This window comes from Chiloscyllium plagiosum, unplaced genomic scaffold, assembly GCF_037043375.1.
Source record: "Chiloscyllium plagiosum isolate Xiang-an unplaced genomic scaffold, Cpla_swu_hap1 HiC_scaffold_17, whole genome shotgun sequence".
NCBI classification, from domain to species: domain Eukaryota; kingdom Metazoa; phylum Chordata; class Chondrichthyes; order Orectolobiformes; family Hemiscylliidae; genus Chiloscyllium; species Chiloscyllium plagiosum.
Window position 1 is genome coordinate 63074122 of NW_028270155.1, and position 25815 is coordinate 63099936.

Genomic DNA, 25815 nt, shown 5'->3' on the forward strand with positions numbered 1-25815 from the left:
TAAGAGGTACAGTTAGTAAGTTTGCAGATGACAACAAAATTGGAGGTGTAGTGAACAGCGAGGAGGGTTACCTCAGATTACAACAGGATCTGGACCAGATGGGCCAATGGGCTGAGAAGTGGCAGATGGAGTTTAATTCAGATAAATGTGAGGTGCCGCATTTTGGGAAAGCAAATCTTAGCAGGACTTATACATTTAATGGTAAGATCCTAGGGAGTGTTGCTGGACAAAGAGACCTTGGAGTGCAGGTTCATTGCTCCTTGAAAGTGGAGGTAGATAGGATAGTGAAGGAGGCGTTTGGTATGCTTTCCTTTATTGGTCAGAGTATTGAGTACAGGAGTTGGGAGGTCATGTTGCGGCTGTACAGGACATTGATGAGGCCACTGTTGGAATATTGCGTGCAATTCTGGTCTCCTTCCTATCGGAAAGATGTTGTGAAATTTGAAAGGGTTCAGAAAGGATTTACAAGGATGTTGCCAGGGATGGAGGATCTGAGCTACAGGGAGAGGCTGAACAGGCTGGGGCTGTTTTCCCTGGAGCGTCGGAGGTTGAGGGGTGACCTTATAGAGGTTTACAAAATTATGATGGGCATGGATAGGATAAATAGACAAAGACTTTTCCCTGGAGTAGGGCAGTCCAGAACTGGAGGGCATAGGTTTAGGGTGAGAGGGGAAAGATATAAAGGAGACCTAAGGGGCAACTTTTTCACGCAGAGGGTGGTGCGTGTATGGAATGAGCTGCCAGAGGAAGTGGTGGAGGCTGGTACAATTGCAACATTTAAGAGGCACTTGAATGGGTATATGAATAGGAAGGGTTTGGAGGGATATGGGCCGGATGCTGGCAGGTGGGACTAGATTGGATTGGGATATCTGGTCGGCATGGACGGGTTGGACCGAAGGGTCTGTTTCCATGCTGTACATCTCTATGACTTTATGACTGTATGACATAGATGGGTTAACTCCAGGAAAACTAAGAGAGGTAGGCAGGTAGTGCAGGAGTCCTCTGTGGCGATTCCCATTTCTAACAAGTACGCTGTTTTGGAAAATGTCGGGGGTGATGGATTCACAGGGGAATGTCACACGAACGGCCAAGTTTATGGTATCAAGACAGGCTCGAATTTAATGTGGGGAACGTCAGGTTCCAAGTGTTCGATTGTGTTACGGGACTCTCTAGTCAGAGGCACAGTCAAACATTTCTGCAGCTAGCAGCAAAAAATCCAAATGGTGTCTTGCCTCTCTGGTGCCAGGATCAAAGATGTCTCAGATAGGGTGCAGTGTGTTCTCAAGGGAGAGAGGGGCAAGCAGGAGGTCATTATACACATTGGAACCAATGACATTGGAAGGGAAAAGGTTGAGACTCTGAAGGGAGATTACAGAGAGTTAGGCAGGAAGTTAAAAAGGAGGACCTCGAGAGTAGTAATATCTGCTACCAATGAGTGAGGGCAGGAACAGGAGGATAGAGCAGATGAATACATGGCTGCGGAGCTGGTGTATGGGAGATGGATTCACATTTTAGGATCTTGGGAATCTCTTTTGGGATAGAAGTGACCTGTACAAGAAGGACGGATTGCACCTAAATTGGACGGGGACTAATATACTGGCAGGGAGATTTGCTAGAGCTGCTCCGGGGGATTTAAACCAGTAAGGTTGGGTGGGGGGGGGTGATGGTAGGGGGAAATTGTGGGGGGTGGTGGGGTAAGGGTGTGGGTAGGTGGGAGGGGGTGTGGTGGTGGGGGACAGGTGTGGGGGGCAATAGGGGGTGGTGGTGCGGTGAGGGGGTGATAGTGAGGAAAGAGATCAATCTGAGATTGGTACAGTTGAGAACAGAAGCGAGTCAAACAGTCAGGGCAGGGAATTACAGAAACATAGCTCAGGGATGGGCAGGACTGGCAGCTTAATGTTTCAGGATACAAATGCGAGAGGAAGGATAGAAAGGGAGGCAAGAGAGGAGGGCAAGTGGCATTTTTGATAAGGGATAGCATTACAGCTGTACTGAGGGAGGATATTCCTGGAAATACATCCAGGGAAGTTATTTGGGTGGAACTGAGAAATAAGAAAGGGATGATCATCTTCTTGGGATTGTATTATAGACCCCCTAATAGTCAGAGGGAAATTGAGAAACAAATACGTAAGGAGATCTCAGTTATCTGTAGGAATAATAGGGTGGTTATGGTTGGAGATTTTAACTTTCCAAACATAGACTGGGACTGCCACAGTGTTAAGGGTTTAGATGGAGAGGAGTTTATTAAGTGTGTACAAGAAAATTTTCTGATTCAGTATGTGGATTTACCTACCAGAAAAGGTGCAAAACATGACCTACTCTTGGGAAATAAGGCAGGGCAAGTGACTGAGGTGTCAGTGGGGGAGCACTTTGGGTCCAGTGACCATAATTCCATTTGTTCTAAAATTATGATGGAAAAAGATACACTAGCTCTAAAAATTGAAGTTCTAAATTGGAGAAAGGCCAATTTTGATGGTATTTGGCAAGAACTTTCTAAAGCTGATGGGGGGGGGAGGGGTGCAGATGTTCGCAGGTAAAGGAATGGCTGGAAAATGGGAAGTTGTCAGAAATGAGGTAATGAGAATCCAGAGAAAGTATATTCCTGTCAGGGTGAAATGGAAGGCTGTAGATACAGGGAATGCTGGATGACTAAAGAAATTGAGGGTTTGGTTAAGAACAAGAAGGAAGCATATGTCAGGTACAGACAGGATAGATCGAGTGAATCCTTAGAAGAGTATAAAGGAAGTAGGAGTTTACTGAAGAGGGAAATCAGGAAGGCAAACAAGGAACATGAGATAGCTTTGGCAAACAGAGTTAAGGAGAATCCAAAGGGTTTTTACAAATACGTAAAGGACAAACTAGGGAGAGAATAGGGCCCCTCAAAGGTCAGCAAGGCGGCCTTTGTGTGGAGCCACAGGTAATGGGGCAGATACTATTTTGTACCAGTATTTACTGTGGAAAAAGACATGGAAGATATAGAATGTAGGGACATAGATGGTGACATCTTGCAAAATGTCCATATTACAGAGGAGGAAGTGCTGGATGTATTGAAACATATAAAAGTGGATAAATGTCCAGGACCTGATCAGGTGTACCCGAGAACTCTGTGGAAAGCTAGGGAAGTGATAACTGGGCCTCTTACTGAGATATTTGTGCCATCAATAGCCACAGGTGAGGTGCCAGAAAACTGGAAGTTGGCTAATGTGGTGCCACTGTTTAAGAAGGGTGGTAAGGACAAGCCAGGGAACTATAGATCAGTGAGCCTGACGTCAGTGGTGGGCAGGTTGTTGGAGGGGATCCTGAGGAACAGGATGTACATGTATTTGGAAACACAAGGACTGATTAGGGATAGTCAACAAAGCTTTATGCGAGGGAAATCATGTCTCACAAACTTGATTGAGTTTTTTGAGGAAATAACAAAGAGAATTGATGAGGGCAGAGTATAGTAGATGTGATCTATATGGATTTCAGTAAGGCATTCAACAAGGTTCCCCATGGGAGACTAGTTAGCAAGGTTAGATCTCATGGAATACAGGGACAATTAGCCATTTGGATACAGAACTGGCTCAAAGGTAGAAGACAGAGGGTGGTGGTGGTGGTTGTTTTTCAGACTGGAGGCCTCTGACCAGTGGTGTGCCACAAGGATTGGTGCTGGTCCACTACTTTTCGTCATTTATATAAATGATTCCGATGTGAGCGTATATTGCTGATGACACCAAAATTGGAGGTGTAGTGGACAGTGAAGAAAGTTACGTCAGATCACAACGGGTTCTTGATCAGATGGGCCAAAGGGCTGAGGAGTGGCAGATGGATAATTTAGATAAATGTGAGATGCTACATGTTGAGAAAGCAATTCTTAGCAGGAGTTATACACTTAATGGTAATGTCCTAGAGAGTGTTGCTGAACAAACAGACCTTGGAGAGCAGTTTAGCTCCTTGAAAGTGGAGTCGCGGGGAGATAGGATAGTGAAGAAGGTGCTTGGTATGCTTTCCTTTATTGGTCAGAGTGTTGAGTCCAAGAGTTGGGAGGTCATGTTGCGGCTGTACAGGACATTGGTTAGGCCACTTTTGGAATATTGCATGCAATTCTGGTCTTTATCCTATCAGAAAGACATTGTGAAACTTGAAAGGGTTCAGAAAAGATTTACGAGGATGTTGCCAGGGTTGGAGGATTTGCGCGATAGGAAGAGGTTGAATAGGATGGGGCTGTTTTCCCTGGAGCGTCGGAGGCTGAGGGGTGACCTTATTGAGGTTTATAAAATCATGCGGGTCATGAATAGGAGAAATAGACAAAGTCTCTTCACTGGGGTGGTGGAGCCCAGAACAAGAGGACATAGGTTTAGGGTAAGAGAGGAAAGATAGAGACCCAAGGGGCAACTTTTTCACGCAGACGTGTATGGAATGAGCTGAAAGAGGATGTGGTGGAGGCTGGTACAATTGCAACATTTAAGAGGCATCTGGATGGGTATATGAATAGGAAGGGTTTGGAGGGATATGGGCCGGTACTGGCAGGTGGGACTAGATTGTTTTGGGATATCTGGTCGGCATGGATACGTTGGACGAAAGGTATGTTTCTGTGCTGTAAATTGCAATGTTTCTATGACTGTAAGTGACCAAACCAGACTGTGGCCATTTTTAATGATTTTTTCCATAATCTCCAGAAACCTGAATAAACAGGGTCACCTGACCCGAGGGGAACAATATGTTTTACCAGGAATGTTGTGGGGGGTCCACCTGTAACAGAGAAATCCCTCTGACCATGGGATTTTGGATGGGGCCAGGGCCATATCCATGGGATGGACAATCATTCTGTCCTGTCCCAGACCCTCCTTTCTAAACCCTCCAGAGGAATTTCAGGACACAAAGCGATGGGAAATATCTCACAAGGCACAGCGATCCTCATTTGTACAGCATCATAACATTCCACACCCTCATCATGATCACAGCTTCTGATGGACATTAAAGAGACAAGGAGATCAGCTCTGAATCCTCCAAACCTGCCCAGACAGGGCTCCATTCACAGCCTGAGGACTATAGAATTTCGGGGTCATTCAGTTTAACTTGTTCATCAACACTGGAGATGGTCCAGACTGTGCTGCACAATCCAGTCAGACCTGGCTGCTCACAGGCTCAGCTCGATGATATTGTGGAGGTTTATCTCACCTGGAAAGGCAGGTCCTGAAATGTAACTGTCAGAGGGCTGGTGAGATCATCAATCATTGAATCGCCCACTTGGACTGTAACATCGGGTGAGACAGGGTTCCTCTCCTGGCCCTGTAACAACACACAGAATGGATGGTTAAACATCTACTCACTGAGGATTTACAGAACACACAGAAACATTTCAATGATCTTCATTTCTGTGGTGAGGGTGAGCAGAGGAGGCTTCCTCATTGTAACAAATGTTACCTTAGGGACTGCAATCCCAGAAGCTCCCTTTGCTGTCAGAAATGTGTGAATGGTAACTCCAGACCCTCCATGAAGCTTTCTGCCCGCCCTGCCCTAGACTGTGGGGATGGGTCATTAACACATTAAAGTACATCAGTGATGTCCACCCCAGTGGGAGTTCAGAGAGACAGAGCAACCCCTTACACAGGGACAGAAACAGAAATACAGAGACACTCAGTGTTGGGGAGTGAAGGGGTTTGGGGTACAAACCCTGTTCCTGATGATGATGCCCAGTCACCCTCTGGTTTTGTTTCTTGGGTGCTTATTGAGACTCACTAATGGTTCCTCCACTCCCACTGTTCACCAGCATTTATTACCCATCCCTAATTGTCCAGAGGATAGTTAAGGGCTAACCACATTGCTGGGTCTGGAGTCAGATGTAGGCTCGACCAGGTAAGGATGGCAGTTTACTTCCCTAAACCAGATGGGTTTTTTTCTCAAAAGTTGATGATGACTGCATGGTCATCATTAGACTCTTAATAATAGATTTTCAATCAAATTTAAATTCCACCATCTGCTGTGACAAAATTTGAACTCAGGCCCCAGAATATTCCTGGTGTCTCTGGGTTAACAGCCCAGTGATAATACCACTGGGCCATTGCCCCTTCAAGGTGGAACATCAGAGCTTGTAAAATGGCGGCTGAGAAAGTTTGCAAAATGGTGGCTGAGAAACAATCACTAATGCAGACTCAAAACCTTACTGCCTTTAGGACTCAGTCCCAAGTTTAATAATTTTAAACCATGAATATCTCCTTCCTTGTCTAATACCTTCTCCCATGTTTGCCATTGATGTTGTAAAACAGGTCAGAGAGCAGCACATCGCTGGGATATAGAAGCTATACGCTGAACCAGCAGCAGAAAAGGACTCATTTCATGGGTGTAGTTGATTGTAACGATGTGAATGTTCCCTTGTACGGTCAGGCTGAAGATTTGCCCTTACACATTGTCAAAGGAAATTTTCTAGCTTTATTGTGAAGAGCGTAGTTGGAAAAAGTGAAAATCAACTGGACGGAAGTGAATTACTTGTTAGATTCTGAGACTGATCTCCACAAAAGGTTTTCAATGGGGATCTGGGAAGCATGGAAAAGGTCTCTTGTTGGGATGAGGGTCAAGCAGAATGTTACATTGTTGGATCAGCCTCACATAATCGGGGGAAAGATCAAGGCAGAATGGGAGAGGCTGGTCAAGATGGGAGTCCTTGGACCCGTCAATGGGAGTGATTGGGCCATGGCCATTGTGCCAGTGTGAAAGAAAAATATTTGGTATCCACCTGCGATGAATTTACGATCACTATTAACCCAGAACTGTGTGCTGTGCAGTATACTTTCCATTTAATCAATGATCCATTTGCTGGAACAAATAAAACCAAAGTTACTGGAGAAACTCAGCAGGGCTGGCAGCATCTGTGGACCAAAAACAGAGATAGCCTTTCGAGTCCTGTGACCCTTCTCCAGAACTGATAGCAGGTGGGAAAGTGTGGTATTTATGCTGGGGACAGGGGTGGTGGAGGGGTGGGTTTGGGGAGGAGAGCTTGGAGTTAGTGGATGGGTGGAGACAGAGCCGAGAGAGAGAGCGAGAGAAAGGGAAAAAATGTCAGTCAACAACAGGATTGATTACAGTAAGCCAAGAATAAGAGAAGCCAGAGAGATGACAGTGGGGACTTTAAGTCGGTGAGAATGGGTTTGCTGTTTCCTTTTCCGAGTGTGCTGAAAGCAACCCATTCCATGACAGGATCTGGGGTGTGTGGGACTCAGTAACAGAAAGGGAAGGAGGTGTTCATGCTGTAAAATTATTAAACTGGAGACTGAGTCCTGAAGGCTGTAAGGTCCCCAAGCAGACGATGAGATGCTGTTCCTCCAGTTTGTGTTGAGCCTCACTGTAACAGGCCTGAGACAGAAATGTTAGGATGGGAATGCAGTGGTGTGTTGAAGTGGCAGGCAACTGGAAGCTCAGGGTCACTTTTGCCGACAGCAGATCGATGTTCCACAAAGCGGGAACCCAAAGGCTCTTTCAATTATCTTTGCCAAACAAGTTGAATACAAATAGTCCTGAGGTGGACATCTTTGACATTGAACAAATAGAGAACATTCTGGAAATGGCAGGACACATGAAGAAGTGTACCAGAAATGACCCACTGTTATCAAAAGTGACGGATGTGGTGCTTTGTGGTAAAGTCACAGGAACACCACCAGAACTGAAGCCATATGTCACACAGAAGCTACAACTATCCATACAAGCAGAATATCTTCTCTGGGGAGTGTGGGTCACCATTCCAACACAGTTAGGGAAATGTGTGTTAAATCAACTACATGAAGGCCACTGGTGTGCGGTAGATACCGGCCATCATTATAACACAGACTGGCCCAGTTTCCTGCACTGTACAGACGACAGATGATGTCATATGCAGATCAACACTTGGCAACCTGAACAAATGTGTCAGAGACAACATTGTTTGAAGATCCACAAACAATTTTGCCAAATAAAGACCTGGATATCCCTGAGGACACAGCAGTAACTTGAATATCTGAAGGTGAGAATACCTTAGTGGAGAAGACCACAGATTGTGTAAAACCTCTGAACATTAATTCATCTCAGGAAAAGACAACAACTGATGTTTCTCCTCAGTTACATTAACTACCCTCCAATCCATAGGAACTGTTCCAGAGTTGAGAGAATTATGGGAGATAACTTCGAGCACATCTGTATTTTCCAGGGCCACATTCTAAACCTCTCTGTGATGAAGGTTATCAGGCCCTGGGATTGATCTGCCTTTTCTCCGATCTGCTTCCCCAATACCATTTCCCTAAGAAGACTTCTTCCTTTCAATTCCTCCTTTCCATTTGTCCTTGTGTCCCCCATATTTTGGGAAGTTCTATGTTTTCTTTCTTTGTGAAGACTTTCTTTGTAAAGTATGTCATTAATTGGTCTGCCACCTCTTTGTTTCCTATTATAGGTTCTCTTGTTCCTGACTGCAGGGGACCTATATTCATGTTAATTAATCCTTTTTCTCTTAACGTACTCCAAGAAGCTTCTACTATGAGCTTGTATGTTTCCTTTAAGATTACTCCCCTACTCTGTTTTGCCCCTCTTAATCGGTCTCTATTTCTCCCGTTGCAAGGGCCAAAGGTCTTTCCAATCCTCTGGTCTTTGCTTTTCTGGCCAATTTGGATGTGCCTTCCTCAGGTTTAATACTCTCCCTAATTTCCCTTGTTAACCAGGGCGTTACACGTTTCCTGTTTTAATTTCATTCCAGAAATTAATACATTTTGCTGTTTGCCTGTGTAAATGTTTGTCATTGCCTAACCACTATCATCCCTTTAAATAACAATCCCCAAATTATCATGGTCAGCTTGTATCTCAGACCATCATAGTCTCTTTTATGTAAATTCAGGGCCACAGTCTCAGAAACAACGATATCCCTCTCCATCTTAATGAAGAATTTTACCCTCTTGTCGTCACTCTTTCTGAACGGCCGACATAAAACTGGATTCACAGAGTCACAGAGATGTACAGCATGGAAACAGACCCTTCGGTCCAACTCGTCCATGCCAACCAGATATCCCAACCCAAAATAGTCCCACCTGCGAGCACCTGGCCCATATCCCTCCAAACCCTTCCTATTCATGTACCCATCCAGATGCCTTTTAAATGTTGCAATTGTACCAGCCTCCACCACTTCCTCTGGCAGCTCATTCCATACATGTACCACCCTCTGTGTGAAAAAGATACCCCTTAGGTCTGTTTTATATCTTTCCCCTCTCACCCTAAACTAATGCCCTCTAGTTCTGGACTCACTGACCCCAGGGAAAATACTTTGTCTATTTATCCTATCCATGCTCCTCATACTTTTGTAAACTTCTATAAGGTCACCCCTCGGCATCCGACACTCCAGGGAAAACAGCCCCAACATATTCAACCTGGCAACATTCATGTAAATCTTTTCTGAACCATTTCAAGTTTCACAACATCTTTCCGTTAGGAAGGAGACCAGAACTGCACGCAATATTCCAACAGTGGCTGAACCAATGTCCTGTACTGTTGCAACATGATCTCCCAACACCTGTACTCAATACTCTGACCAATAAAGGAAAGCATACCAAACACCTTCTTCACTATCCTATCTACCTGTGACTCCACTTTCAAGGAGCTATGAACCTGCACTCCCAGGTCTCTTTGTTCAGCAAAACGCCCAAGGATCTTACCATTAAGTGTATAAGTCCTGCTAAGATTTGCTTTCCCAATCTGCAGCACCTCACATTTATCTAAATTAAACTCCATCTGCCACTTCTCAGCCCATTGGCCCATCTGATCAAGATCCCATTGTAATCTGAGGTAATCTTGTTCTCTGTCCACTACACCTCCAATTTTGGTGTCATCTGCAAACTTTCTAACTATACCTCTTGTGCTCACATCCAGATCATTTATAAAAATGATGAAAAGCAGGGGACCCAGCACCAATCCTTCTGGCACTCCAGTGGTCACAGGCCTCCAGTCTTAAAAACAACCCTCCCTCTGTCTCCTACCTTTGAGCCAGTCTGTATCCAAATAGCTAGTTCTCCCTGTATTCCATGAGATCTAACCTTGCTAACCAATCTCTCGTGGGGAACCTTGTCAAATGCCTTACTGAAGTCCTTGTCAATTCTTTGTTAATTCTCAAAAAACTCAATCAAGTTTGTGAGACATGATTTCCCACGCACAAAGCCATGTTGACTTCCCCTAATCAGTCTTTGCCTTGCCAAATACATGTACATCCTGTCCCTCAGGATTTCCTCCAACAACTTGCCCACCATCGACATCAGGCACACTGATCTATAGTTCCCCGGCTTGTCCTTACCACCTCTCTTACCACAGTGGCACTGCATTTGTCAACCTCCAGTCTTCCAGCACCTCACCTGTGACTATCAATGATGCAAATATCTCAGTAAGAGGCCCAGCAATCACTTCCCTAGCTTCCCACAGAGCTCTAGGGTACAACTGTTCAGGTTCTGGGGATTTAGCCACTTCTGTGCATTTCAAGACATCTAGCACTTCCTCCTCTTTAATATAGACACTTTACAAAATGTCACCACCTATTTCTCTACATTCTATAACTTCCATGTCCTTTTCCACAGTAAACACTGATGCAAAATACTTGTTTAGTATCTCCACCATCTCCTGCTGCTCGACACAAAGGCCGCCTAGCTGATCTTTGAGGAGCCCTATTCTGTCCCTAGTTACTCTTTTGTCCTTAATGTATCTGTAAAAACTCTTTGGATTCTCCTTAATTGTATTTGCCAAAGCTATCTCATATTCCCTTTTTGCTCTCCTGATTTCCCTCTTAAGTATACTCCTACTGCCTTTATACTCTGCTAAGGATTCACTCAATCTCTCCTGTCAATACCTTACATACACTCCCTTCTTTTTTCTTCACCAAAACCTCAATTTCTTTCGTCATCCAACATCCCCTATACTTACCAGCCTTTCCTTTGACCCTGACAGGAATATACTTCCTCTGGGCTCTCGTTATCTCATTTCTGAAGGCTTCCCATTTTCCAGCCTTCCCTTTACCTCCAACATCTGTGCCCAATCAGCCTTTGAAAGTTCTTGCCGAATACCGTCAAAATTTACCTTCCTCCAATTTAGAACTTCAACTTTTAGATCTGGTCTATCCGTCTCCATCACTATTTTAAATCCAATAGAATTATGGTCGCTGGCCCCAAAGTGCTCCCCCACTGACACCTCAGTCACATGCCCTGCCTTATTTCCCAAGCGTAGGTCAAGTTTTGCACCTTCTCCAGTAGGTACATCCACATACTGAGTCAGAAAACTTTCTTGTACAAACTTAACAAATTCCACTCCAACTAAACCCTTAACCCTATGGCAGTCCCAGTCTATGTTTGGAAAGTTAAAATCCCCTACAATAACCACCCTATCTTCTTACAGATAACTGAGATCTCCATACAAATTTGTTTCTCAATTTCCCTCTGACTATTAGGGGGTCTATAATACAATCCCAACAAGGTGATCATCTCTTTCTTATTTCTCAGTTCCACCCAAATAACTTCCCTGGATGTATTTCCGGGAATATCCTCCCTCAGTACAGCTGTAATGCTATCCCTTATCAAAAACGCCACTCCCCCTCCTCTCTTGCCTCCCTTTTTATCCTTCCTGCTACATTTGTATCCTGGGATATTAAGCTGCCAATCGTGTCCATCCTGGAGCCATGTTTCTGTAATTGCTATGATATCCCAGTCCCATGTTCCTAACCATGCCCTGAGTTCATCTGCATTCCCTGTTAGGTGTCTTGCATTGAAATAAATGCAGTTTAATCTATCAGTCCTACCTTGTTCTCTGCTTTTCCCCTGCCTGCCCTGACTGTTTGACTCACCTTTGCTCTCAACTGTACCAGTCTCAGATTGAAATCTTTCCTCACTATCTCCCTGGGTCCCACCCCCTCATCTTATTAGTTTAACTCCTCCTGAGCAGCTCTAGTAAATCTTTCTGGCAGTATGTTAGTCCCCTTCCAATTTAGGTGCAATCGGTCCTTCTTGTACAGGTCACTTCTACCCCAAAAGTGCTTCCAATGATCCAAAAATGTGAATCCTTCTCCCATACACCAGTTCCTCAGCCATGCATTCATCTGCTCTAACCTCCTATTCCTGCCATCACTAGTTTGTAGCACCGGGAGTAATCCAGATATTACTACTCTCGAGGACCTCCTTTTTAAATTCCTGCCTAACTCTGTAATCTCCCTTCAGAATCTCAACCTTTTCCCTTCCTGTGTCGTTGGTTCCAATGTGGACAATGACCTCCTGCTGGCCCCTCTCCCCCTGCAGAACATTCTGCACTCTGTCCGAGACATCCTTGATCCTGGAACCAGGGAAGCAAAGCACCGTTCTGATTTTTAACTGCTGGTCACAGAAACGTCTGTCTGTAGCTCGGACTAGCGAGACCCCTAAGACAATTGATGGCTTGGAACCTGACATACCTCCCATTACATTAGAGCCAGTCTCAATACCAGAAACTTGACTGTTCGTGCTACGTTCCCCTGAGAATCCATCACCCCCTACATTTTCCGAAACAGCATACTTGTTTGAAGTGGGGATAGCCACAGAAGATTCCTGCACTACCTGCCTACCCCTATTACCTTTCCAGAACCCATCTATGTGACTATATCTGAGACTTCCCCCCCCTCTTGCTCTTGTAAATTCCTCATTGCCTCTAACTGCCTCTCCAACTGATCCATTTGACCTGATAGGATTCACAACCAATGGCTTTTATTGCAGCTATAATCCTCAGTAACCCATAACCTCTCCCTCAACTCCCACATCCGACAAGAAGAGCATATCACTCCACTAAGGGCCATTTTTGCTCCTTTCAATCTACAGACCCAGAAAATACCAGTCTTATTCCTCTACAAAACACTGCTTATGGCTTATATGTTATGTTTCATCAAGAGACATAGCTCACTAAAACATATAATCAAGAAAGAATCCACTCTACTCATTACTGCAGACTTCTTTTAAGGCCACTCTTAAAACATCCCCTTCTCTGTTTCTGTGCTATCACCTCTCCCAACAGGTTCCTCCAAGATCAGTGGTGAATTTCACTGTTTTTTTAATTTTCCCAGAGGCACCTCACTGTCCACGATACATAGATTCATCAACAAAGGCAGTAACTGCTAACTCTGTCAGTTAGCAAAATAGGTTTCTTTCTTTCTCTCTCTCTTTCTCTCTCTCTCTCTCTCTCTCTCTTTCTCTCTTTCTCTCTCTCTCTCCCGCACTGACCTCACCATGTGCTTCCTTTCTCTGTTTTTCTCCCTTTTAAAAGTGATGTAGTTTTGACTTTTCTCCAAAGTTCCAAAACAGTGCAACAGCATTTAAAACAGTAATTGCTGCTCCTGGAATTCGAGGGAATCACCTCTAATACCTAAAACACCTCAAAAAAGGAGCAGCTGTTACAGCCAGATATTTTTCCCATCCTCCATCTTGGATTACCCAGAATCACTAAATTTTCAATTATTCCTTCCTGATTACATAAACCCAGTCAGGGATGGCCTTTTCTCTCATTGGTACCTCAAAGTATTGATTCATAAAACTAACCCGTACACCACCAAGAGTTCCTCCTCTCTGCTGTTTCTAATGATTTGATTTGTCCAATCTATATGCAGATTGAAATAGCCCATAATTACAACATTACCTGTATTAGTTGTGTCTCTAATTTCCTTTTTAATGCCTTGCCCAACATTACTACCACAGTTTGGGGGTTGATATTCCAACTCCCACTACCATTCCCTGCCCCCTGGTGTTTCTAAACCCATGCAGATTCGACTTCACAAGAGCTATTCTCGGGCAGCACGGTGACACAGTGGGGAGCACTGCTGCCTCAAAGTGTCAGGGACCTAGTTTCAATTCTAGCCTTTGGGTGACTGTCTGTGTGGAGTTTGAATGTTCTCCCAGTGTCTATGTAGGTTTATGCCAGGCGCTATCCAAGGATGTGCAGGTTAGGTGGATTGGCCACGCTAAAAACATTGCCTTACAGTGCCCAGGGATGGGCAGGCTAGGTGGGTTAGCCGTGGCAAATGTGAGCTGACTGGGATATGGTACGAAGCTTTTCACGAGGTTGGTGCAGATTTGATGGGCTGAATGGCCTCTATCTGCAATGTGTGGGTCTATTCTAATATCTTTCCTCACAACACAACAATGTCCCTTTTAATCAGCCACGTCACCACACTTTTTTCTTTGTGTCTATCCTTTATAAAATCTGAAAACCTGTGGTAATTCAGTTCCTATTCCTGGTCACCCTGCAGCCACATCTCTGTAATACCCGCTATATCATATCCACTCTGATCTATTTATGTGACAAATTTATCTGTTTTATTGAGAATGATTGTACATTAAGGCACAAGGCCTTAACGCTTCCATAGTTCTGTTCACTGTGGCCCTGCTCAATTCTAGCCCTTGTAATCTGTGCCCAGCATCATTCTAACCTCCCATTCTCTTTTCTGATTTAATCCATATTTCAGTGTCATCTATCTCCCTGTATAGAGTTTCATCCCCTTGGCATATTAGTATAAATCTTCCTGACTGCACTCACCAATATATTCCCGAGTTCCAGTCCTGTCCATGTACTACACATCCAGGTTGTCATTATGACACCTTGGCCCAATGCTCCAGCAAACTGAAACCCTCTCCCATGTACCATCTTTCCAGTCTGAGAAAACCTGCTATTTCTACTCTGATATGCACAGAGCATTGGCAGTAATCCTGAGATCACTGTTTTTGAGGTCCGACTTTATAACGTGCTTCCTAAATCCCTGTATTCTGTTTTTAGGACATCATCCCTTGTCTTACCCATGTCATCGGCACCAATGTGTACCACGGCCACTGGCCGTTCACCCTCTCACTTCAGAATATCCTGCAGCCACACTGAGACATCCTTCACCCGAGCAGCCGGGAGGCAACATACCATCCTGGAGTCTGGTTTACAGCCACAGGACCATCTATCAGTTCCCCTTATTACTGAATCACCTCTGACAACAACCCTGCTCATTTTCCTCCAGGGGGTAGGCCTCCAAATCCTCAAATCATAGAAACTCGACAGTGTGGAAACAGGCCATTTTGTCCAACAAGTCCACACTGACCCTCCGAAGAGTAACCCAGCCAGACCATTCCCCTACCCTATTGGTCTCCATTTACTCCTCATTAATGCACCTAACCAACACATCCCTGAACACTTTAGCATGGCCAATTCCCCAAACCTGCATATCTTTGGACTGTGGAGGAAACCAGAGCACCCGGAGGGGACCCACGCAGACACGGGGCGAATGTTCAAACTCCACACAGAGAGTCGCCCGAGGCTGGAATTGAACCCTGGGCCCTGGCGCTGTGAGGCAGCAGTGCTAACCACTGAGCCACTGTGCCACTCTGAACTGTGTGGGGGACAGACACTGGGAGTGGAGTCAGCACTGGACCCCGTGCGGGAGGGGCACGGAGCAGTGAGTACAAATGTTGGCCACTGGGATAAAGGCACAGGGCCCAGTGTTGGCTCCACTCCCTGTATCCCTCCCCCACAGGGTCCAGTGCAGACTCCCCATCCCATTCCCCTCCCCCACAGGACTCAATCCTGACTCCCCATACATCCCCCTCCCCAAATGGCCTAGTGCTGACTCCCCACCACATCCTCCTCCGCCACAGGGCCTAGTGCTGACTCCACTCCTTGTCCCCCTTCCCCCAGAAGGTCCAGTGCTGACTCCAATCCCCATGCCCCTCCCACACAGGGGCTGGCACTGACACCCCATGCCATCCTGCTCTAAGGTTGTCACTGGGGTAAAGCAGTCTGAACTGTTTGGTGCAGTGCCCAGTGCAATAGGAAGAAGCCAATGACCTTCTCCAGTCTGCCAGCATAAGTCCCCCCATCTTCTCTCAAATACCTCATACTCACGCTGTTCTCACTCTGGGTCCCCAATCAAGTTTCCCTGCCATCGGGCTTGTTGGTGAGTTTGGTGAGATGGCAGTCTGACTGTTAATGAGGTGGTCTGGGTTATGAACCAGGTGTTTAACCATCAATACTGAGCATCAGTTGGTAACTCCCCGCTGCCTAGTGAGAAACTTGCCATGGTGCTTGTGAAAAGATGGTGTGAGTTGTTCCTGATGTCGAGATGGGCCTCACTGCACATGTCACCCAATTCTGTCACACAGCTCACCATAACACTCGCTGCTCAGACCCCGATACGATGCTGCCCATTCCATTTGGTCCCCACATCCACATCATTGGTTTAGATTGTGAACAGCAGTGATGCAAACACTGATCCTTGTGGGACCTCACTGGACACAGGCTGCCATCTTCAGAGTGACCCATTTATTCCAACTCTGTTTTCTGTCTGGTAACCAATTCAGGACCTTTCTCCCAGTCCCTGGTGCTCGAAGTGTGTTTCCCAACCTCCTGCTTGGGGCCTTATGAAAATCCAAATACATCCCATCCTCCTGTTCTCCATTATCTACGTTACAAGTAATAGCTTCAAAAATCTCCAACAGATTTGTCAAACATGATTTCCCTTTCACACATCCGTGTGGACCCTGTCTAAACAAATGTTATTTTCGAAGTATTCAGTTATCACAAACTTGCAAATCGATTCTCGTATTTTCGCTCCTCCTGGTCTAACGCTAACAGGTTTGTAGTTTTCTGTTTTCTCTCTTTCTCCCTTCTTCATTGTTGGGGAATATATTTCTGAGTGGTTTCAGCTACTGCTTGGATAACAGTGGTGAGGATTGTGGGAATGATGGTGTCAGGGAAAGGTTACTAGACTAGTGATCCAGAGGTCTCAGTCAATGCAGGATGTGGGTTTAACTCCCAGTGCAGATGTGAAAATTAAATCCAATTAATTAACAAATACATTTGGAATCAAAAGCACGTCCCAGTAATGGTGACCATGGAACTATCAGGTTGTCACTAATGCTGTTCAGGGAAGGAAATCTCCCATCATTCCCCAGTCTGGCTGATATGTGACTCCACATTGGCTCATGTGAAATGGCCCAGTAAGGTGAACCAAACAGCCCCTCCATTGTAATGACTGTGCACAGGAAGGGGAAATGGTGAACCAGGAAGAGCAGTCCATCACACACAGTACAGGAAGTTTCCACAATTTGGACAATGACAGATATGCCCTGACAAAGGACAGAAAGTGCTGGGCAGATCCATCCCAACTAATTCCCACCCGATCAGTCTGCTCTCAATCATCTGCAAAAGTGATGGTCAAGGTGTTAATGTCAATATCAGCCGTCATTTGCAAAGGAATAGACAAACAGGCTGGGACAGACAGATTATTAATCAGTCGGGAATCAAAGCTATCAGGGAAAAGGCAGGAAAGTGGAGTTGAGGATTATCAGACCAGCCATGATCACATTGAATAGTGGAACAGACTTGATGGGCTGAATGGCTTCCCTTCGCTCCTCCATCTTATGGTCTTAGTTTAACCACAAAACATGAGTCAAATAAGAGATGAGCCATCACCAACCCAGTGCCAAGGGGCGGCTCCACACGGAAACAGATGAGAACGAGCTGCTCCTTTTTGGCTGGAGAATGGAAGAATGGTGACACCAGAAAAAGTAATGGCAAAACTTTAAGGAGCTGGAGGAAAATACCCCGTGTTTCTGAAACACTGGAAATTGCAAATGGTGGAGCATATCCCAACCCAAATTACTGAGTGCAGTGGGATGTCCAGTGGGCACCCCCGTGTGTACTAAAGTGGAACAGGCCGGATTGTTCAGTTTGTGATGAAAGGTGTGTGACGACGGAGCTTAAAGATGACCAAGGTCAGTCTTTCTGGAACCATGATTTAAATCCAGGATGTGCTTCCTGGGGAGTCAAGTTTGTTTGAACTGAGATGGGCAGAGGGGTTTTATGAGTGGAAAGAGAAAATGTGAAGCTATTAGCTGACTATACCTCTTACGCTCACATCCAAATCATTTATATAAATGATGAAAAGTAGTGGGCCCATCACCAATCCTTACGGCACTCCACTGGTCACAGGCCTCCAGTCCGACAAACAACCCTCCATCACCACCCCCTGTCTTCTGTCTTTCAGCCAGTTCTGTATCCAAATAACAAGTTCTCCCTGTATTCCATGAGATCATATCTTGCTAACCAGTCTCCCATGGAGAACCTTGTCGAATTCCTTCCTGAAGTCCATATGGATCACATCTACTGCTCTGCCCTCATCAATCCTCTTTGTTACTTCTTCAAAAAACTCAATCAAGTTTGTGTGACATGATTTCCCATGCACAAGGCCATGTTGAGTATCCCTAATCAGTCATTGCCTTTCCAAATACATGTACATCCTGTCCCTCAGGATTCCCTCTAACACCATTCCCACCACCGATGTCAGGCTCACCGGTCTATAGTTCCCTGGCTTGTCCTTACCACCCTTCTTAAACAGTGGCACCACATTAGCCAACATCTGGCACCTCACCTGTGACTAATGATGGCACAAATATCTTAGGAAGAGGCCCAGTTATCACTTCCCTAGCTTCCCACAGAGCTCTAGGGTACACCTGATCAGGTCCTGGGGATTTATCCACCTTTATGTGTTCCAAGACATCCAGCACTTCCTCCTCTGTAATATGGACTTTTTTCAAGATGTCACCATATATTTCCCAACATTCTATATCTTCCATGTCCTTTTCCACAGTAAGTACTGATGCAAAATACTCCTTTACTATCTGCCCCATCTCCTGCGGCTCCACACAAACGCTTCCTTGGTGATCTTTGAGGGATCCAATTCTCTCACTAGTTACCCTTTGTTTCTTAACATTTTTGTAAAAACCCTTTGGATTCTCCTTAACTCTATTTGCCAAAGCTATCTCATGTCCCCTTTTTGCCCTCCTGATTTCCCTCATAAGTTTACTCCTATTGCCTTTATACTCTTCTGATAATTCACTTGATCTATCCTGCCTCTCCCTGACATATGCTTCCTTCTTTTTCTATACCAAACTCTCAATTTCTTTAGTCATCCACCATTCCCTATACTTACCAGCCTTTCCTTTCACCCTAACAGGAATATACTTTCTCTGGATTCTCGTTATCTAATTTCTGAAGGCTTCCCATTTTCCAGCCGTCCCTTTACCTGCGAATATCTGTGCCCAATCAGCTTTTGAAAGTTCTTGCCTAATACCATCAAAATTGGCCTTTCTCCAATTTAGAACTTCAACTTTTAGATCTGGTCTATTCTTTTACATCACTATTTTAAATCTAGTAGAATTACGGTCGCTGGCCCCAAAGTGCCCCACCCACCACTGACAACTTAGTCACCTGTCCTGCCTTATTTCCCAAGAGTAGGTCAAGTTTTGTACCATCCTTAGTAGGTACATCCGCACACTGAATCAGAAATTTTTCTTGTAAACACTTAACAAACTCCTCTCCATCTAAACCTTCAACATTATGGCAGTCCCACTCTATGTTTGGAAATTTAAAATCCCCTCCCATAACCACCTTATTATTCTTACAGATAACTGAGATCTCCTTACAATTTTGTTTTTCAATTTCCCTCTGACGATTAAGGGGTCGATAATACAATCCTAATAAGGTGATCATCCCTTTCTTATTTCCCACTTCCACACAAATATCTTACGTGGATGTATTTCCAGGAATATCCTCCCTCAGTACAGCTTTCAAAAATGCCACTCCCCCTCCTCTCTTGCCTCCCTTTATGTCCTTCCTAAAGCATTTGTATCCTGGAACATTAAGCTGCCAGTCCTGTCCATCCCTGAGCCACGTTTCTGTAATTGCTACAATATTCCAGACCCATATTCCTAATCTGCCCTGAATTCATCTGCCTTCCCTGTTAGACCTCTTGCATTGAAATAAATGTAGTTTAATTAATCAGTCCTACCTTGTTCCTGCCTGTCCTGACTAATTGACTCGCTTTTGTTCTCAACTGTACCAATCTCAGATTGACGTCTTTCCTCACTGGGTCCCAACCCCACCTTAAAATTAGATCACATGGGATTCAGGGTGAACTTGTCAATTGGATACAAAATTGGCTTCATGGTAGGAGACAGAGAGTGGTGGTGGAGGGTTGTATGTCAGACTGGAGGTCTGTAACCAGCAGTGTTCCACAGAGATCAGCACTGGGCCCACTGTTATTTGTCATTGATATAAATGATTTAGATGAGAATATAAGAGGCAGGGCCAGTAAATTTGCAGATGACACCAAAATTGGTGGTGTTAGAGACAGAGATGACGATTATCTGAGATTATAAATGGATCTTGATCAATTAGGCCAATGGGCTGAGGTGTGGCAGATGGAGTTTAATTTGAATAAATGTCAGGTATTGCATTTTGGTAAAACAAACAGGGGCAGGACCTACACAGTTAATGGTCGGGCCTGAGGGAATGTTGTAGAACAGAGAAACCTCGGGGTTCAGGTACATAGTTCATTGAAAGTTGTGTCACAGGTAGACGGGGTGGGAAAGAAGGTGGTTGGCACCTTTATTGCTGAGACCATTGAGTAAAACAGTTGGGATGTCATGGTGTGATTTTACAGGACATTGGTGAGGCCAATTGGTGAGGTACAGTTACACAATCCTTTTTCCAAAATCCTTGGGGCCAGCTTTTTATCGGAATTTGGGGGAATTTTTCAGATTCGGAATAAATGACATTGTCACTGTGAAATGAGAAAAGTATTACCTAACAGCAGATACACGTGTGAACAGTACAAGCACTGAGACACAATTGATGCCTGCCAGTGCTGGGCCACACCACCATGTCACATCTGAGTGACACAAATCGAGTGGGTCACCTGTACACACGCCAAAATGGCGCTCCACACTCCACAAAAACGATTTCGGATTTTGGAGCTTTTGGAGTTTTGAATTTTGGATAAAGGATTGTGTACCTGTACTGTGTACTGTTCTGGTTGCCATGGTACAGGAAGGATATGGTTGAATTGGAGAGGATGTAGAAAAGGTTCACAAAGATGGTATAAGGAATGGAGGGTTTGAGTTAAAAGGAGTGGCTGGATAAGCTACAAGACTTTTTCACTGCAGCGTAGGAGGTTAAAGAGTGACCTTCGAACACAGAACACAGAACAGTACAGCACAGGACAGGCCCTTCAGCCCACGATGTTGTGCTGAGCATTTACTTTAATCTAAGATCAATCTAATCTACACATCCCTCAGGTTACTGCCATCCATGTGCTTGTCCAGCAGTCGCTTAAACATCCCTAATGTCTCTGACTCTACTACCACCACTGGCAGTGCATTCCACGCACCCACCACTCTCTGAGTAAAGAACCTGCCTCTGACATCACCCCGATACCTTCCTCCTATCACCTTAAAATTATGATCCCTTGTGACAGCCATTACTGCCCTGGGGAAAAGTCTCAGGCTATCTCTTCTATCTATGTCTCCCATTCCCTTGTACACCTCTATCAAGTCACCTCTCTCTCTTCCTCTCTCCAGTGGAAAAAGCCCAAGCTCACTCAACCTCTCTTCATAAGACAAGTCCTCCAATCCAGGCAGCATCCTGGTAAATCTCCTCTGCACCCTCTCTGAAGCATCTACATCCTTCCCCTGATGAGGTGACCAGAATTAGACACATTATTCCAAGTGTGGTCTAACCAGGGTCCTATAGAGCTGCAGCATAACCTCCTGGCTCTTAAACTCAATCCCCCTGTTAATGAAAACCAAAACACTGTCCACCTTCTTAACAACCCGATCAAGTTGGCAGCAACTTTGAGGGATCTATGTCCGTGGGCCCCAACATCCCACCGTTCCTCCACTCTGCCCACAATCCTGGCTTTAAGCCAAAAGCCAATATCACCCGCACTGTCTGTGTCCTCATTGCATCCGGTGATCTCCCCTCCACTGCCTCCAAACTCATAGTCCCCCAGCTCCACACTGCCCGGTTCGACCTGCTCTCCAAGGACCACAAGCCCAACTACCCCGACCGACCCATCATCTCGGCATGCTCCTGCCCCAATGAACTCATCTCGTCTTACCTCGACTCCATCCTCTGCCCCTCTGTTCAGGCACTTCCCACCTCCATCTGCGACACCAACCACGCTCTCCATCTCTTCAGCAACTTCCAGTTCCCTGGCCCCCAGTGCTATCTCTTCACTATCGATGTGCAGTCCTTATACATGTTAATATCTCACAAGGATGGCCTCCAGGCCCTTTGCTTCTTCCTCTCCAACAGACCCATCCCGTCCCCCTCCACCAATGCCCTCCTCTGTCTCGCCAAACTGGGCCTCACCCTCAATAACTTTTCCTTTAACTCCTCCCATTTCCTCCAAATCCAAGAGGTGGCCATGGGTTCCCACATGGGCCCCAGCTATGCCTGCCTCTTTGTTGGCTATATCGAACAGTCCCTCTTCAGCACCTACACAGGCAATGTACCCCAACTCTTCTGCCATTATATCAATGACTGCATCGGTGCAGCTTCCTGCCCCCAGACTGAACTGGAGCAGTTCATCGACTTCGCCCGCAAGTTCCATCCTGCTCTCAAATTCACTTGGTCCATCTTGGACACCTCCCTCCCATTTCTTGACCTCACCGTTTCCATCTCCGGCGAGTCACCAGACGGATGTTTACTACAAACCCACAAATTCCAATAACTCCCTGGACCACACCTCCTCCCACACAGTATCCTGCAAGAACTCCATCCCATTCTCCCAATTCCTCCACCTCTGCTGCATCTACTCGGACAAGGAAACTTTCCACTCGTGAATATCCCAGAAGTCCACCTATTTCGAGCAGCAAGATTTTCCTCCCTCTGTCATCCAAACCGCTCTCCACTGCACCACCTTCATTCCCCGTCCCACTGCTCCAAACCCCCGCCCTTCCCAATGCAATAAAGGCTGGGTCCCCCTTGTACTCACCTACCACCCCAATAGTCTCCGCATCTAACGCTTCATCCTCAAACCCTTCCGCCAACTCCAATTAGACCCCACCACCAAGACCATCTTCCAGTCCCCGCCCCTCTCTGCATTCCGCAAGGACCATTCCCTTCGACAATCCTTGGTTTGTGCCACTCTCCCCACCAACCCCTTCGAGCCACCAAGTACCTTCCCCGGTAACCGGAAAAGATGCAGAACCTGCAGGTACACCAGCCGGTCACCTCCATCCAGGGCCCCAAACAGTCCTTCCAGGTGAGACTGAGGTTCACCTGCCTCTCTTCCAACCTTGTTTACTGCATCAGGTGCTCCCGATGTTGTCTTAGGGAATGGTTCACCGAACTTCGCAGCTGGGTCCGCAAGGGCCGACCGGACCTCCCACTCATCCCCCAATTTAATTCCCCTTCCCACTCCCTTTCTGACATGACCATCCTTGGCATCCTCCATTGCCTCAATGAAACACACTGCAAATTGGAGGAACAACACCCCATCTTCCACCTGGGCAGCCTACACCCCAGATGACTCAATATTGGGTTCTCCAATTTCAAATAATCTCTCTTCGCATCCCCCAACTCCCTTCCCAGCCCCTCCCCATCCCTTCCACTGCTCCCTGCCACCAATTGGATTCATTCCACCCATTGACCAACCAGGTCGTCCCCTCTACCTGTCTTCACCTAACCCTACTTTACAACCTTACACCCACCACCCGTTTTATCTGCAGCTCCCCCCCCCCTCCCACACCCAGCCCCAGTCCTGAAGAAGGGTTACACCCAAAACATCAGCTTCTCCACCTCCTGATGCTGCCTGCCTTGCTGTGTTCTACCTCCAGCCTCCTCCTGTCTACCTTGGATCCCAGCATCCAGTATAGCATTTGTTTTGGCTTTAACCCTGTATTCAACATCTAAATTTGACCTTCCTAAATGAATCACTTCTTATTTAACCAGGTTTAACTCCATCTGCCACTTCTCAGCCCAGCTCTGCATCCTGTCAGTGTCTCGTTGTAGTCTGTAACAGCCCTCGCCACGATCCACGACATCACTGACCTTTGTGTCACTGGCAAACTTACTAACCCATCCTTCCACTTCTTCATCCAAGTCACTTATAAAAACTACAAAGAGCAGACACCCAAGAGCAGATCCTTGTGGGACACCACTGGTCACCGAGCTCCAGGAGGAGTACTTTCCATCCACGACCACTCGCTGTCTTCTTTCGGCCAGCCAATTCTTTATCCAGACAGCCAAAATTCCTGATATCCCATACCTCCTAACATTCTGAATGAGCCTGCCCTGGGAACCTTATCAAATGCCTTACTGAAATCCATTTACAGCACATCCCCTGCTCAACCTGCGTCAACTTGTCTCATCACATCCTCAGAGATCTCAATAAGGCCAGTGAGGCATGACCTGCCCCTCACAAAGCCATGCTGACTGTGTTTAATCAAATAATGTCTTTCCAAATGGTCATAAATCCTGTCTCTCAGAATCCTTTCCAGCACCTTGCTTAACACAGACGTAAGACTGACTGGTCTGTAATTCCCAGGGATTTCCCTATTCCCTTTCTTGAACAGAGTAACAGCATTCTCCTCCCTCCAATCATCCTGTACTACTCCCATGGAGAGTGAGGATGCAAAAATCATCACCAGAGGTGTAGTAATCTCATTCCTCACTTCCTGTAGTAACCTCGGATATATCTGGTCTGGCCCTGGGGACTTATCTAACTTGATGCTTCCCAGAATTTCCAGCACATCCATTTCCTTAATGTCAATCTGTTCAAGCTTATTAACCTGGTCCACAATGTTCTCATTATCACCGAGGTCCCTCTCTCTAGTGAATACTGAAGCAAAAAACTCAGTTACGGCTTTCCCTACCTCTTCAGACTCCAGGCACAAGTTCCCTCCACTATCCCTGATCGGCCCTACCCTCTCGCTGATCAGTCTCTTATTCCTCACGTAAGTGTAGACCGCCTCTGGGTGTTTCCTAATCCTTCCCCCCAAGGCTTTTTCATGCCCCCTCCTAGCTCTCCTCAGTTCATTTTTTGACTTCTTTCCTAGCTATACTGTATTCCTCTAAAGCTGTGCCAAATCCTTGCTTCCAAAACCTTCAGTAAGTTTCCTTCTTCCTCTTGACAAGAAGCTCCTCTTCTCTTGCCATCCAAGGCTCCTTCACCTTCCCATTCCTTTGCCTGTCTCAGTGGGACAAAGTTATCCAACACTCACAACCAGTGTTTCTTAAACAGCCTTCATATTTCTGTTGTACAGTTCCCGCAGAATAATGTTCCCAATTTATACTCCACAGCTCCTGTCTAATAGCGATATAATTTCCCCTCCCCCAATTAATTATGGATGTTTATAAAATCATGAGGGGCATGGATAAGGTAAGTGACAAACTCTTTTCCCAAAGAGTTAGGGAGTTCAAAACTAGAGCGCATAATTTTAAACTGAGTGGAGAAAGATTTAAAAGGAAGCTGAGGGGAAATGTTCTCACACAGAGGCTGGTTCATATGTGGCATGAACTGTTAGGGGAAGTGGCAGATGCAGGTACAGTTACAACTTTTAATAGATATTTGGACAGGTACATTAACAGGAGGATCACCGTGTTTCCACATTAAAGTTCCTCATTCAGCTCACACAGGTATAATTGGTCTGTGCTGTTTTCGCCTTACTGGAGACAGCTAAACAGACAGTAGTTCTTCGGTGTGAATGAACCGACAAGTATCCTTTGATTTTCTGCCTTTCTGTGTTACTTTAGTCCTGTCACTTGACAACAGCAGCTTCTCTTTTGATATGTTTTTTTTCAACTGGGCTCAACGTTCATGGGGTTAATGCAGGAACTCCACAGGCAGAAAGACCTCACAGTCCTTGCTGTTCTCTCTCATGGAGGTCTCAGACAGCAGTATGAGGGAGAGTCTGGACAAACACCTCAGTGAGGCCAGAGGGGTTCGGAGGCGTCTTGTCAGCTTGGACCAGGAGAAGGCCTTTGGAAGAATATCCAACACCT

General features: G+C 45.7%; 1 pseudogene; it reads right to left on the bottom strand.

The window, feature by feature from the left end:
• The window catches only part of LOC148147381 (uncharacterized), a 76962-nt pseudogene that overhangs the window by 29273 nt on the left and 21874 nt on the right, over positions 1-25815 (bottom strand).